The following is a 17562-nucleotide window of genomic DNA, read 5'->3' as shown; positions in this document are numbered from 1 at the left end:
ATTACAATAATGTGTCCTAGACTGTGAGATGAATAAAGAGGGAAATGATATGAGTTGAACAATGTATGGAAAAAAAATGTGATAAGGTCAAGGGTTTATATATCTGATTTGTTTTGAAATTTTGTTGAATTGAAATTCTAGTCTTCAGTCTCCAAGAATATTAGTGGAACTGTCACTTGACTTAGGGCTCTTCTCCTAGCCTTCTGCTGGTCTTCTGATTACTGTGATACGAGGGACAATATCAGAGAGTCATTTTTAAGTGTGATTTTGTGTAAAACTTAAACATTGCAGCTTCTCTATATTTAGATCTTATGGTTATTTCATTGCTCCCCAAACTTCCTTGAACACTAAACAAAACCCCATTTAACAGATATATTGCTGATATGCACATGTGTGTTGATAAAATTCATTTCTATCAAAAATTCAAGTGAATTTTGCTTTCCTGTATTTTCAGGTGCTTTTTTTGCTACATTAAATTCTGATATTTTATTCTTTTTCTTAAGAGATTTAATTTATTTGAGAGAGAGCATGTTGGAAGAGGGACAGAAGGGGAGAGAGGGGAAGAGGAAGAGACAACCTGAAGCAGACTCCACTCTGAGCAGAGCCCCTACGTGGGACTTAGCTCAATCTCGTGACAGCAACATCATAATCTGAGTGGAAACCTAGAGTTGGACACTTAACCACCCAAGTGACCCAGGCACCCCTGATATTTTATTCTTGGTCACATCTCCCTATATGTTTGTTCTCTCTTCTCCTTGTTACCGTATCATCTGTTCTACCCTCCTTAATAAAACATCTTATTCTTTAGTTTTTCATTTTTCTTCCAACTTTCCACTACTCAACCTACAAATTTTACTATGTTATCTTTCTAATATCATAGAATAAGATGGCTTTCCTACTAATCAAGGGAAATTGTATTTTCTGTCTAAGAACTGCTTCCATTAGTCACCTCATCTCCTCTCTAATAGTAGCCTTCTCTCCATGAACTTTACTCTTCCATCAATAAACATGATCAAGTTTTTCTCATTTCCTTCTCTGTCAAGATCCCTTTACTCTTTCCTTCCCATTTTTAGCCAAGTTTCATGAAAGATACATATTTTTTATTATGACTTTACTCCCTTATCCCCATCTCTCCCTCTGCTTATAGACATCAACCCAGTATACATCTTCTACTTATGTCATCTACTAATGCTACTTCATCAATCCCGTGAGATTCACTCTAGTTATAAATCTAATGGGTAATTTTTAGTCTCTTAGGTTACTATAATCCTTGGATTTATCTCATAATGCTTATATCTACTTTAAACTAATTTCTTCCTTTTAGTCATTGATCCTCATTCACCAACTTCTTCTTTTACCTTTCTGGCCATCTATTCTCATCTTTTGAGGATATCTTTTTTTTTTTTTTTTTTTTTTTTAAAGCTTTGTAGTCCTTCGTGTTTGATCCTGATCCACTACCTTTTTCTCTTCATACTCATCTTGACAGTCCTTTGCTCTGAATTATTTTAAGTCCCAAAGATTTAAAATATATATCCAGTGCTTCTCCTTGATCTTGAGACATATGTACACAAATGTTTTCTACACAGATGAGTTTTAAGAGCTCAGAATCCATAATTTTCTTGCCTTGTCATAATATATAGCTCTGTTGGTACTATAATTATCTAGTAACATAAACCAGAAATGTTAAGGATACCCATGAGATTTTTGTATCCTTTTCCCAAGTATCTAACACCTAATATATTCTGACAGAAATGTTTTCTGAATATTTATTTGAATGCTTGATTTTTTCACTCTATTCCTGTTTTCACTGTTCTTGTTCATATCATATAAAATCCTTCCCAGAAAATCTAAATTATTAATTTACTACAGTATAAAAAGTTCAACAAAGTTGCTGTAAAGAGAGTAAAGCTAAGTTCTTTAAGAGGGAAATCAATGCTTCTATAACTTGGCCCCTCTTTTTCTCTGCACATTTCTTATAATTTCTGCTCCACTGATACTGAGTTATATGCAGTTCATTCACACACCATTTTCACCCCTATTTATCTTTAGTCATGTCTCCCAGTTCCTGGAAGGATCTCTCTAAATTCTTTTTCTTGGCTAACTTTCATTCTTCATTACTCAATTCAAGTAACACCCATCTTAGGAATTTTTGCCTACAAACCCAGATCATGATAAAGGCTCTACTAATTTCCCATAGAAATTTCTGTTTATGTATGTCCTTACCCTTCTAGTAGTGAACATACCCTTCTGGCAAAATCATATCATTTCTATTATCATTATCAATGTGCAGCACAGTACCTGACATATATGAAATAAAAATCACATTTTGTCAGGTAAATACGACTATTCTAGAATATTTCTAACAGTAGACCTGTACCCTACCAGTAGGCAATTATGTTTTTCTCTGGTTATGGTAATAGTTAATAGTTCTTGAATATCTACTATGCGTCAGACACAGAGTTCTGTTTCTCACTTGAATTATCCCTGAAAAGTGTTTGTTATTATTATCATCCTATTAACCCTATTCTGAAAGGATTAGGGCACAGAGAAGTTAAAGTATTAACCATGATCACAAAGTTAGTCAGTGGCAGGGATTGATTACAAAACCTGAGAATCACAACCTAATCGGTGTTTTGAATCTGTATCTTATTCTTGTATGGTGGATTTTCACCTTCGGTTTTCTGGAGAGAGATTAAAACAGTATGTATTATTTTTATTTACTTATATAGAGTTCAAAATCAGGTGAGCAATAGGTCTAGATATAGCCATACATATCTCTATGACTATAATGATATTGGAAAAAAAAAATCCATGTGTCTCCACATATGGATAGAATAATAGTAATCTTTAACCACCTGAATTTGAAATACACAGTACCAAATAATGGTGTCCAAAAACCAGTACTGTAGCTATAAATGGTTATTCACAAGCCATATCCCAGCAGAGTCAGTAATCCAATAATGCTTTTACATTTTATTGTTGTTAAATATAATGTGTTATCTAGCATAAGCTATTATAAGATCTGCATGAGGAAAAATCAGGACAATAGGATCCAAGAATGGAAGGTTCAGTGACAAAAAAAAGAGGTGGAAGGAACAGCCTGTCCAGGGGAATTTAAAAGGGGGTCTGAAAAAGCTGTTACATAGAAGGCCAGGCTTACATTATACATTGGTACATGTGGGAATGCTCATTGCAATACCACCAAATCCAGTATAATCTTTTCATTATGAAAGTTATTATGGTTTTAAATCAATTCTATATGGGGATTCCTTTTGAGCTTTTAGGAAATTTTGGCCATTCAAACTCCATTTCCTTTAGGGGAAAAAAATTACTTTCCCTTCTTTGAATAGACATCTTCTGCTACCTGATATACATACTTCAAATTCCTGGGGGCCAAATAACAAGATATAGAGGTCAAATAATTCACATTCAGTTTAGAGTTTAAAAAATTTTTTAAAGGTCAGATTCTAATATGTGTCAAGGAAACCTTGTATTCATTCAAAGAGCATTTTATTACAGTTGCAGAGCCTAACACTGTCCATGAATCCTTTTCCCTAAGCATAAGCCTGCAAAATTACTTGCTGACAGAGTCATAGAGCTCTAAAAACAGGGAGCCTGGGCATGCTTTGGAGGGAGTTGAAAGGCCATTATCACTTCATGTGTCAGCCTTCAAGTTAAAAATCCCTAGTGTAGTAGACTTGGGGAATTGATATTGGCATTATAACACAAAGTGCCACAGCCCATTCCATTCAGCTTCTGAGGCTGTCTCTTCCATCTCCCCTACACTGTATAATGAAGATCAAAGAATAAAAAAGTCCTTCCCAGTGATTTTTAGAGCTTGGAGTGTCAGGAAAGTCTCCTTTAGTTTATTCAGTTTGTCTCTGGGAAATCTAAAGCCCATGAAGTCTGATTATTTATTTACTTCATTTAAAAATGTATACAGATTCTTAAATTGTTCCTTAATTCAAAGTTTTTCTTATAAAAATACTGCATACAGTAAGACTATATACATATATATATATATATATATATATATATATATATAATATCTATATTTGACTTCTTAGGGCAGTGCTTACACTTTTTAATTGGTGAGCATGGGAACAACAAAAACCAACAATGACCATGTTCAGCCATATTCAGATCCTGGTCCATCACTCTTCTATGGCAAGGGATAGGATAGAAAGTAATTATGAATCTCTGTTTAATTCCATTGCTGTGTTGCTTAGAACAATATCCTTTGCATGTTTTTTAATATTATATATCACATGATGGACATGTTCTTAACAAACTTCCCCTAAGTAGTCTACATGCTACAACTTTTATTTATTTACTCATTAAATGCTGATTAAATACCTTCTGTGTAATACACTATACTACTATCAATCTGAGGCATATATAATAAGATTACTAATATAAGCATACTGAACCTCAACAGGGTTTAAGTATCTTGCCAAAATCACAAAGTCAGTTAGCCACAGAGTTAAAATCCAAACTCAAGCTGTTTTACTCCAAAGCTGAATCCTTAACTTCTATGAAACTACATTTGTAAATTCAGACTCCTTTCATGTCCTGTAAATTCATCTGTTTCACTTGATCCTATTATGTTTATCTCACTTTTCTACCAACCCCACTCTAGTGACATAAATATAATATGCGCTCATTTTTGAATCACAAAATCTGTCATTTTCCATGCTTCTTTTTGTTTTTCCCTCTTAAATCTTATCGCTTCCAAGAAGCTTTAATTTTTTGAACTCTGATTATTCTCCAATTCCCAAACACTTAGATTATGATTATATAGCAAAAGATTTAAAGAAAGGGGGAAAATCCTTTAAATTTGCCAATCAAACTTAGCGGTAAGGAGCCTATCAGGAGAAAGGAATAAGAAAATGGGCTTCCAGCAGGGAGTATACTAACCCTTGCCAGATCCTCCTTTCAGAGTTTACTCAGCTTTATTCCACTGGGAAACAAAGGCAGGAGGATGGATTTGCTCTCTGTCAATTCCCTAGGCTAAAAGAAGAAGGAGAACAAAAGGATCTATTAAAAAACAAAACAAAACAAAACAAAAAAAACAACCCTGTTGGGCTGTAGTAAGGTATTGTTTGGTTTCAACTATTTAACTTGTCAAGAAGGTTTTGGTTGAGAAGTTTTTCTATAGGGTCTAGGGTACAAAAGGGATGAAAATAACTGTAGTTTCACTGTCAAAGGAGAGGGAAGGGGAGGAATATTAAAGAAACAAACTGAATATTAGGCACACAACTACATTCAACTAATCTTAGACAAAGCCCTGGAGAAACATTTGCTTGGCAGTCGTGTTTCAGAACTCGGTAATGACAACAGCAGAAGTAGAAGGCCTCCAGCTACTTTGAAGTTGCTGTAATCCACTTAAACACACTAGAAACTAGGAGACTAGGTTGTGAAGGATACAGAATTTACTTCATTCACTCCTTTTTTGGTGGTAGAATTTGAACTAGACTAGGTCTAACTAATACCGTAGTAGAGTAAAAAAAATATTGCTATTTGCAACCTCAGCTTTACGTTCAGCTTGTTGTAGCCTGACAGAAAACAAAACAAAACTCATCATTGCTGTTCTTTGTGTTTATATGCATTTTTTATTTTTGTATTTAGTTACATATGTTTTATAAATTTTATTGAACTCATAACTGTATTTCATTTATTTATGCATTTATTGAAGTCATATGTTAAAAACCAGATACACATTGGTGATATGTTCCTTGTCTTTATTGAGCTTAAAGTCTAGAGAAGAATCAGAATAAATACACAAAGAAGCAAATATTAATTAAAAGCTGTGATAAGAAAGGATGTAGGGAATAAATTCAAGAAGATGGAGCAGTAGAGATGAGAGGAAGGTAAGGAAATATTTGGATAAGTATTAGGGAAGCAATCTTTAGGCTGAGGTCTGAAGGATAAGGGTTCAGTTCGCATACAGTGTTAGGGGAGAGAAAGATGCTTGCAGGCATAAGGGTTAGATTAAATTAAGGGTCTAAGGCAGGAAGGGACTTAGTGTGTTTGAGAACAGTAAGGCATCTGGTGGTGCTAAATCATAATAGACAGGGAGGAGAACCAAAAGATGATGAAAATGTAGGCAGGGTCTAGATCATGAAGAACCTTGTAGGCCAAGATGAAGTTAGATACACTTGGGGTGGTAGTTAAGATCACAGACTGAAACCAGGCTTTGTTCATAGAATCTAGCTCTTAACACTTAGTAGCTGTGTGGCTTAGGAGAAGTTACTTAACTTTTCTGTACTTCAGATTTTATACCTGTAAATATGGGGACAGTAATAAGACTACTTCATAGGGTTATTTTGAGGAATATTAGAGTTAGTAAATATGTAGTAGTATGAGAGAAAGAGAGAGGTACTTTTAATCAGAGGAGTGGTATGATCAGAGTTGTTATTTTAAACAACATGACTATTGATGGAGGATAGGTAAGAAAATGAAGAATTAAAATGGAGAGGATAAAAAATATAAGTATAGGGTCTTAATAAACTATTTTGACATTAAATGTTATTCACTGATTCTGCAACATATTCTACTTTGTAGTCTTTTTCCTGTTACTCTTCTCTCTTTGAATACAAAACTTGTTTGAATATTTAGTATGAAGGTCATATGTCATAATAATAATGTAGTGGCAAAAATTATTTTGAATAGCTATGTTATCTCTTGAAGAATTGTAAAGACTAGTATCAGCTGACATTTATTGAACATTAATCATATGTCAGACATCTTCTGGTTGTTTAGAATGTAGAACAAAAGCCTGCTTTGTGAAATTTACATTGTTTTTGTTAAGGCAAAGTGGTAATCTGACATAGTTGAAAATTCTATGCCTAAGAGACAGGTGCTCAAAAGAATAAAATAAATATTAATAAATATTAAATATTCTAGTTAGTGTATTAACATTTCCCTCAGCTTGACTAAACTTTAGATGGGTTTCTTTCTGACTCTAGGACCTGACCTCTCTTTTCTTAGAACATTTTCTTTAGAAAACTTGTCATTTTAAATTCTTTCTCTGCCCCTTTTAGATGTAAATCTTCATAAATCCTCTTGTGGGATTTTTGACTCAGGAATGTGTTTCTCAAGGACCTAAACGCCATTCCTTTGAAATGTAGTTATCAAGAAAGATTGTGTCCCCACATCCCAGTCAGAATGGGAGGGGAGTAGTCTAGTTTCTGATGGGCACCAACTAGCAAACACAGACGGCTTCATCAGAGAAAACATTTGCAGACTTAGTAATAACTCAATGTGTACCACATACTCCATTGACTAACCTCCTCCATAACATTCTCCAGTACTTTAACCCTAGCTACGAGCCCTTAAAACATCCTTGCTTTTTGTTTCAGCAAAGTTGAGTTTAGATGGTGTTCTGGTCTCTCAAAAGAGATATAAATATATAAATATATATTAGTTTATATTATAAACTTATATAACATATGCAATTTATATTATAAACATATATAATATATGCAATTTATGTTATAAATATATAAATATAAAGAGATATAAATATAAAAATATTCCTGCAGTCTTAGAGTTTTCCTAACCAGTTGAAATTTGTCTGGTGCAATTTTTTTCTTTGATACAACACATAAAGCTTTAGCACAATTTATAATGATTAAGGAAATGTAATTTTGTTGAGGACTTTAATGTAATTACCTAAAGAAGAGGGAAAAGTGAACCTATGAGTGTGTTTGGGTATGTAAGTATGTAAAACATGTTGAAAGAAGTATCAATAGGAACAATATCTGAAATTAGTCAAGATCTGAAATTTATGGAAAAAAAGTAAGAGTTCAAGAGTCTTCATTGTCTAAAATAAGATGAGAAAATTTCTAAGAATGATTACAAACTAAATAATGTCTGACAAAAAATGAAACCCCCCAAAAAAAAGTTGATCTAAAAAGAGAAGGATCTTGACAGTTGACTACATATATGCAGTTTATGCGGGAAAATTAAAAAAAAAAAAAAACCCTCTCTAGATGTCAATGTACACCAAAGAATACTGGAAGTATGCTGTGTAAATTATGCTAGGCTGGGAATAAAGTATCTGTAAGTGATGGGAATAAATTTAAATCAATGCATTTGTCCAACAAGTATCCAATTGGGAAATTTAATTTTGAAATTCATGCTTATTATCATCACGTAAAATGAATTCTATCAACTAGTATGAGCCAAATTACCATATATATTAGACCCTACTCACACAATAGACAAAAAGTACATTAATTTGTGCTTTGAGAGAGACTTTAATCCCAGAGAAGGAAAAAACTGCACATCCATAACTCATAGCCTGAGTGATAATGGGTAAGCAAATTTCAGCATTTTACAAAAAAGAATACAAGCCTTGGAATAGTATCCATCATCTTTGCATACCCAGGCAGTCGAGATTCAGTTGTCATTAGCTAAAGAAACAAAAATACAGAGTCAAAAGCCAAAGTTTTCTCCTTTTGAGTTAAATGAGATGACTTGGCAGCTGACATCAGTGGTTTACTTTAGTATCTAACAGGTATTTCTGTAGTTCTAATGATTTATCTCATATATCACTGAAGAATGGAAATATAAATATACATTTTATCTGCACGGCAGTGATAATCATAGTTCAAGTTTTGCATCTATGACAAGAGTAGAAAGACCTGATAAAAACTAAAATTAGGCATTTATAAAGGCTAATAGCCTGTAAATGTATGTTTAACTGGCTCTTTTCTGAGGACTTCCTTGAATTAAATTGTAATGGAAAACTTTGTTCAAATGTTTATAACTTACGTAGCTTGTGTTGTGGTACTTAAACAAAATTTAAACATATATCAAAATCAGGTTGGATATCTATTAAAGGGAAGAAAGTATTCAGAATATACTAAAGAAATCATCAAAATAAGTTAAAAATAAATTTTAACAGATCTTTTCTTGGTCAGATAAAAACTAAATACAATATAAATGGGAATAGTAAAAGAACTTAGTGTTCTTCTGTTGCCCCTGTTAAATCTCTCAAAATTGTTATCTTGCTAGATTTTGGCAATTTGTTGCATATTTAATTTAAATTAAAATGTGCTAAGAAGGCCAATTATAAAGATCCCCTTTGTACCTTGTGTACAGTACTTTTTAATAAACTTTCAAAAATCCTCCTTGAAATATTAAACTATGATCACAAAATTGGCTCTATATTACATTATTTTAAAATAATTGATTTTCTAGATTGAATTAGTTGTATGCATTGATAGATAATCTAACTCTTATCTTATAAATTTTAATGCAGAAAGGAAAGGACAGATTTAGAGTATGGAGAATTTCTGTGAATACATGTAGCTCAGTAAGGAACTGGATATTAAGGAATGACCTAAAAGGTAGGGTGACACTAGAATTGCCTTGGGAAGATTGAAATCACTCACAAAAGGAAATGAAAGCAGGGTTCACAGATAAACTTGAGGAACTAAAAAAGCTTAATCATTTTCCTGGATTATTATCTGGCTGATCGTTTTTAACTGTTTTGTTTTGTTTATGTTAGTGTATTCTTCTTGGGAAAGAATATGTATGAAGTTATGTTATGTTATGAAGCAGATTAAGAACAATGGGCTGAAGGTACGTAGGTGCCTCAGTCCCTTAAGCTTCTGCCTTCAGTTCAGGCATGATCTCAAGGTCCTGGAATTGAGCCCTGCAACTAACTCTCTGCTTGGCAGGGAGTCCTCCTTCTCCCTCTCGTTCTCCTTCTGTGCTCTCGCTCCCAAATAAATAAGTAAATAAATAAAATCTTAAAAAAAAAAGAAAGAACAATGAGCTATGTAAGGTATGCCTTCTTGACACAATGGGAAAATATAAGTTCCATAATTATTAACACAAGAAATAGAAGTTGCTTCTGTTTTTGATAGAAGGAAGTATTGAGAGAAGAAGGTTCTCCCGAGGAGCTTTTAATATTGCGATTGGTATTTACATGGCTGAGAAATCCCAGATTTATGCATTCTACATAGATTTCAAATAGGGATAAAATTATATATTATAACCAGTTCTCATTTAAAATATATAAACTGTCAAATGAAAATATTAGACAAGTAATCCTAATTATTTTCCTTACAGAGCATTTATAAGTAAAAATACAACTGGAGAAATACCATTTATTTATTTATATTTTCAAAGGTGTGCAACATGATGATTTAATATATATATCCATTGTGAAATGACTGAAATCAAGTTAATTAACACACCCATCACCTCACATGTATGCATCCTCTTTTTTTAATGTATGTTAAGAACAGTTAAGATCTACTTTCAGCAAATTTCAAGTATACAGTACATTAACTATATTTACTATGCTGTACATTAGATCCAACAAACTCATTCATCTTAAAAGTGAAAGTGTTTACACTTTGACCAATATCTTCCCGTTTACTCTGGCCCCACACTACCCTCATTTCCTGGAAGTGACTGCTCTATTCTCTGTTACTATGAGTTCAAACTTTTTTATATTCCATATATAAGTAAGATCATGCAGTAATTATCTCTCTCTGTCTAGTTTATTTCAGTTAGCATAATGTCCAGATTTTTATCCATGTTGTTGCAAACAGCAGGATTTCCTTTTATAGCTGAATAATATTCTATTATAGATGACATTTTCTTTATCCATTATCCTTGCATGGGCATCTAAATTGTTTCCATATCTTGGCTATGATAAATAATTCTGCAGTGAGTATGGGAGTGCAGATAACTCTTTAAGATAGTGATTTCATTTCCTTTGGTTATATACCCAGAAGTAAGAATGCTGAATCATATTGTAGTTCTAGTTTTTAAAATATTTTACTTATTTGAGAGAGAGAGAGAGAGAGAGAGAGAGAGAAAGAGTGGTAGGGAGGGGCAGAGGGTGAAGGACAGAGACAATGTCAAGCAGACTCCTCAATGAACATGGAACCCAGCATGGGGCTCAATCTTACAACCTGCAAGATCATGACCTGAGTGAAATCAAGAGTCAAATGCGTAAGGGACTTAGCCACCCAGGTGCCCTTATGGTAGTTCTATTTCTAATTGTTTTAAGGAAACTGCATAATGTTTTCAGTAGTGACTATACCAATTTACATTCCCAGTGACTATACAAAATGGTTGCCTTTTTCAACAGCATCTGTTATTTCTTATAGCCACCTATGGGAGTGAAGCGCTATCTCATTGTGGTTTTGACTTGAATTTCTATGATTATTAGTGCTGTTGAACACATTTACATGTTTTGTTTTGTGTTTGCTTTTTTTACATACTTATCTGTTTTGTTTTGTTTACATATATATCTGTTCCTTTTGTTTTTGTTAAACAAGAAACAAAAACAAAAACAAAATGTCTATTTAGGTCCTTATCCATTTTTTTTAATTGAGTTGTTTTGTTTGTTCACTTTTAAGTTATATGAGTTCTTTATATATATTGTGTATTAATCCCTTATCAGATACATGGTTTGCAAATATTTTCTCCCATTCCATAAATTGCCTTTTTGTTGGTTGCTTTCTTTGATGTACAGAAGCTTTCTAGGGGCATCTGGGTGGCTCAGTGGTCAAGTGTCTGCCTTCAGCTGGAGTGTCATGATCCTAGGATCCTGGGATCAAGCCCTGTGTCTGGCTCACTGCTCAATGGGAAGCTGCTTCTCCCTCTTCCTCTGACTGCTGCTCCCCATGCATGTGCTGTCTCTGTCAAATAAATAAATAAAATCTTAAAAAAAAAAAAAAAGAAGCTTTCTGGTTTGATGTAGTGTCAGTTTTCTGTTTTTGTTTTTGTTTTTGTTTTTGTTGCCTATGCTTTTAATGTCCTATTCAAAAAACTCAATGAATTTTTTCTCAGTTTTTGTCTAGAAATTTAATGATTGCAGGTCTTACACTTAAGTCTTTAATCAATTTTGAGTTGATTTTTGTATATGATTTATGATAATGGTCCAGTTTCACTCTTTTGCATATGAATATTCAGTTTATCCAGTACCATTTATTGAAGAGACTATCCTTTTCCCATTGTGTATTCTTGGCACATTTTTTAAAGATTAGTTGACTGTATATGTGAGAGTTTATTTCTGGTCTGTATATATATCCCTTTCTGCCAATATAGTACTGTTTTGTTTACCCAATTTCTATAATGTAGTTTGAAATTAGGAAGTGTGATGTCTCCAGCTTTGTTCTTTTACAGAATTGTTTTATTAGTTCTAATAACTTTTTGGTGGAGTCTTGAGAATTTTCTGTATGTACGATCATATTGTCTGCAGAGACAATTTAATCTCTTCCTTTTTGATTTGGATACCATTTATTTTTCTTACCTAATTCCTCTGGTTACAATTTCCAGTACAATGTTGAATAGAATAGAAATGATGAGAATGGGCATCTTTTTTTTTTTAAAGGGTGGAATTTAATCTTTATTTACAGGACACTGCAAGAGAGGAGAGTCCACATAGAAATAAGAAACCCACTGGGAGAAGGAGCTTCATACAGTTTTTACAGTTTGGAACTGGTCAAGTAGAGTTTTGTTGTAAAAAGTGCTACAATAACAAAACACATTTAAAAAGAGTACTTAGTAGAGAAACAGTAAGACAAATTTCTACCAAACAAAGCACACCACAAACAACTTTCTGCATTGGTTGTACAAGCTAAAAGTTAAAGGTTCCAGCAGTGCCATCCTGAACCTGGAACTATAGGCTTCAGAGGTAGTTTCTGGCACAACATTCTGATTTCCTCTTCTTCTACAGAGAAATACTTCTTAATCAAATTTAATGAAGCTTTGTAAACAGACTCATTTTCATGGTTTTGTAGAGCCTTGATTTTGTGCAAACCTCCACATTCTTCAATCATTATATTAAGTTTCTCAGTTTCACCTAGTTTCTCAGCAGCATGAAAGATGTTGGAAATGGCATCCAGAATGACCAGAATAATTTTGGTATCCTTCGCAGTTAAGAGGTTCATCAATGGTTCTATTATGCCACAATGGACGAGGTATACAATCTGTTCAACTGTGCCCCCACTTATATAGTTGGTCACAGCTCAGACAGCTTCCTTTTGTGTCTTAAAGTCTGCCTTAGAGAGAACACCAATGAGGAATGGGACTAATCCGTGATTCACAACTTGCTGTATCTGGTCCTGGCGGCCAGCTGTGATGTTTGACATTGTCCATGTGCCTTCCTTCTGAATATTAGTTTCGGGGTTCATTAGTAGGCTGGGAAAGACAGCAAGCGCTCCTGCGTCTATTACAACCTGAGTCTGTTCATCTGTCCCAGTGACAATATTCCCTATGGCTCTTAGCGCAGGAGTCACAATGGGCAATTCAGTAGCTCCTAGAAGCTTCACAAGCTGGGGCACAACTCCTGTTTTCACGATCATTTCAATCCGTTCGTTTGGACCATCCGTCAGGTAGGAGATGGCCCAGCAGGCATCTGCCAAGACCTCTGGATCTGGCAGATTCAGGAAGAATCTGACCGACGGCATCTAGAGGGGCTGCGGGGTTCTTGTTGCGACAAAGGTTTGAAAGTGTCCAAGTAAGGTTACGTAAGTAGCCACATGCTAACGATGACATATCAGGAACCGCGAGGAGAACCAGAAGCAGATCAACTGCACCGTACTTGATAACCAAGTCTCGAAAAACGGAACCGTCCCCTGCAATGTTTCCTAGAGCCCACACAGCCTGTTCGCTGATGTGGGCGTGGGAAGATGCCAACAGGGAAATGAACCCTGGGATCGCGCCTCCATCGACCACAGCCTTGGTCTGTTCTGATGTCCCGGAAGCAATGTTGGTGAGAGCCCAAGCGGATTCAAACTGAATGGGACTACAATCAGTTCTGCCCAAGAAGGACACAAATTTTGGAATCAAATCAGCCGGGATTATGTTGTCTATGGGGGGCTGCTTTTCCCGAGAAAGCAGTTTCCTAGCAGCTTGAGTAGCCTGGAGCTGGCTTTCCAAATTGTTGCTATTTATGCCCTTGACAATGTCATCAACCAACCTATTTACAGTGCCCTGGTTGTTGCGGTTTTCCTGCAGTGGAGGGGTAGCATCATCGGGAAACGAGCCTACGTTTCTCCTTTTCAGCATCTGGTCATCCTTCTTCGCTTTCCTCAGCTCCACGTTAGCTTCTATTCGATGCCGCCTCATTTCTGTACTGTCTTTCCCCTTGTTCTTGAATCTGTTAAGGCGGGCAGCTGGTGAATTAGCATTCTCGTTGGTGGACATGGTTATGAGACAAAGGGAGAAAGCTACACGGCCAGCTCAGGCTTCCATGGGAGGTGGTCTGGGACGCACAGGCTGCAGGTCAGCTGCCCTCAAAACGTCCACCACGAATCACCCCAAAGACGGTGTGGTCGAGAATGGGCATCTTTATCTTGCTTTTGAGCTTAGTGGGAAAGATGTCAGCTTTTCACTATTGAATATGATATTAGCTGTGGGCTTGTCATACATATACAGTCCTTTTTATGTTGGTATTCATTTTTTCTATACCGCATTTGTTGACATTTTTTATCATAAACAGTTGTTGGATTGTTGTTTTTTTCTGAATTTATTGAGATGGTCATATGGTTTTTATCCTTGATTCTGTTATTATGGTATATCCTGTTTATTTAATGTATACGTTAAAACATTTTTGCATCACAAGAATAAATTCCATTCAGTGGTGCTGTATATCTTCTCAGTGTGCTTTTGAATTCTGTTTGCTAATATTCAGTTCAACTTTTGCATTTATGTTCATCAGTGACATTGGCTTACAGTTTTCTTATCTTGTAATGTCTTTATCTTTGGTGCCACGGTAATGCTGGCCTCATAAAATAAGTTTCAAAATACTCCTTCTTCTTTACTTTTTTGGAAGAGCATTAAATTTTCTTTAAATGTTTGGTAGATTCTCCTGTGAAGCCATATATGAACTGTTAATTGTTGATGATTGTGAATAACGTGATGTCTGTGATTATAATTTATAGCATAATGTGACCCAATAAAACTTCATGCTATTCAACTATTTTTTTAAAAAACATAAGATCTTTTTTTTTCTTTTATGGAAGGATACAGTGTTCAATTTACTTGTTTTTACCATTTTTGTAGGAATTCACGATTTCTTATTTGAATACAGAGTATGTTAGTTATTTTGTGTATCTAATCTTAGTATAGTCTATAGAATGCCATATAGTGTATTTTAAATTATCATTTCAATCAAGTTCATTTTATTAACTTTCCTCTTATTCTCCATTATCTGAATGAGAAAGCGTATGATATATTTAGTTAAGCAATCACTGAACTTTCAAGAATCTGCATTAAATAAGATCAAATATTACTTTGAATGCAAACTTCAAAACACATACTGAGATAGATGACTTCACTCATAGTGAAGTATATTTAATAAAGCTCACAAAGATTTTATCATATAAATATATGATGAGAGCACCTGGGTGGCTTAGTGGGTTAAAGCCTCTGCCTCCGGCTCAGGTCATGATCCCAGGGTCCTGAGATTGAGCCCTGCATCGGGCTCTCTGCCCCGCGGGTAGCCTGCATCCTCCTCGCTCTCTCTGCCTACTTCTGATCTCTGTCTGTCAAATAAATAAATAAATAATCTTAAAAAAAAAAGAATTAAAGATATTACAAAAAAATTTTTTAAAACTATATGATGAAATATACTATTTAAGAAAAATACAACTCACTTATATTATCTAGGAAAGTGTCATAATTATGCTGTGGAGTAAATGATTTTTTTAAATGAATAAAAGGCCTATTTTTCCATGAATTTAGAATATACCAACGAACTTAAGCTAGATAAGAAATAAAGTAAAAGATAATTATTTTTCAGAGTAATAAAAGAAAAAATTGGCATATATGGGCAACTGGGAAAAGGTGGTGGAAGAACAGAGCAAGAAATATGGACAGTTATGTCAGATCTGGACTGTAGAGGAAGGTGTCAGCAAGAAATATGCCAAGGTGAAAAATGGTCAGTACAATGTAGTTTAAGAATGGCTAATATTCAGCTTTCAGTTGCTCCTTCTATAGAACTATGCTATTAGTTTTCACCATTTTCTCAAATCTTCAGTAATGTGTTAGTCCATAGCTTTGTTTTAATGGTATTTTGAAAAGTCAGGAATTTAAGTAACATCTACTGGTAACCAATGTAGTCTGAAAAATGTAACCTGAACAGGAATCAAAGACAAAGATGGAAAATTTAGTAGAGGTAAAAAACTGGAGCTGGGAATCACAAGGGAAAGCCATAAGGAAACACACATACTTCCACTCCCAACAATCCCAGACAAAGTTATGGAATGTGATTGTTTTTCCAGGACATGAAGGTTTAAGCAGTTCTAACAGAAATGAGTTGAAGAAATTTGGTACCTACAGGCAGCTGACATCTTCATTCCAACTATATGTATATATATAATCTGCTACACTTGGAAAAATGAGTGACTAACTGCTCATTATTCAGTTTCAAGAATAATAAAATTTTTGTTTATTGAAATTTAATCATTAACTTATGGCTACTAACTGTAACACTTATGAATAAGTAGATAGAGAGCTATAGAAAACAAATATCCTTACAGAAAGAAATGATTTTCCTGGGGCTCCTGGGTGGCTCAGTGGGTTAAAGCCTCTACCTTTGGCTCAGGTCATGATCTCAGGATCCTGGGGTCGAGCTCTGCTCAGCAATGAGCCTTTTCCCCCCCACCCCACCACCTCTCTGCCTACTTCTTTGCTTACTTGCGATCTCTGTCTGTCAAATAAATCAATAAAATCTTTAAAGAAAAAAAAAAGAAATGATTTTCCAAATTAAAAAATCTTTCTAGGGGCACCTGGGTTGCTCAGTGGGTTAAAGCCTCTGTCTTTGGCTCAGGTCATGATCCCAGAGTCCTGGGATCCAGCCCCACATCAGGCTCTCTGCTCAGCGGGGAGCCTGCTTCCTCCCTCTCACTCTCCCTGCCTCTCTGCCTACTTGTGATCTCTATCTGTCAAAAAAATAAATAAATAAATATTTTAAAAAATCTTTCTAAAGTTATCTTAACTAAAAAATATCAAAAGAATTAAACTTGAAATTGTTTCATGTATTTCTCCTAGTCAAATTTCAAAAGGATGTCTCAAATATCAATTATTAGAAAAAAAATTTTTATCAAACTACGTTACTTGAAATGTTCATTTGTCCACAGTACTCTTATGCTAGTATCTGTATTAAATGCTGTGAGGAAATTTTCTGAACCTCTTTCTACTCTTCCATAAGGAAGCAATTGATTTATATTTTCAAATGAAAAATGCAGAAACCTGAGCACCTGGGTGGCTCAGTTGATTAAGTGACTGCCTTCAGCTCAGGTCATGATCCTGGAGTCCAAAGATCAAGTCCCACATTGGACTCCCTACTCAGCACAGAGTCTGCTTCTCCCTCTGAGCTTCTTTCCTCTCATGTTCTCTCTCTCATTCTCTCTCTCACATAAATAAATAAAATCTTTAAAGAAAGAATGCAAAAACCTTAATTTTGGTATTTGATTTTGAAATAAAAAGTACTTCAAAAGCTTAATCCAAATTTGCATATTTTAAGAACAGATGAATCCAAATTTATAGAAATGTGTGCTTATGATTTTTATCACTTGTATATTC

At 34.6% G+C, this 17562-nt stretch overlaps 1 pseudogene; it reads right to left on the bottom strand.

Annotated features, from left to right (window-relative positions):
• Window positions 1-12610: 12610 nt before the first annotated feature.
• Window positions 12611-14222, bottom strand: LOC116587822 (annotated as a pseudogene).
• Window positions 14223-17562: the final 3340 nt, after the last annotated feature.

The sequence above is a fragment of the Mustela erminea genome, chromosome 4 (assembly GCF_009829155.1).
Source record: "Mustela erminea isolate mMusErm1 chromosome 4, mMusErm1.Pri, whole genome shotgun sequence".
Taxonomy (NCBI): Eukaryota; Metazoa; Chordata; class Mammalia; order Carnivora; family Mustelidae; genus Mustela; species Mustela erminea.
This window is presented reverse-complemented; position numbering and strand designations above follow the sequence as displayed.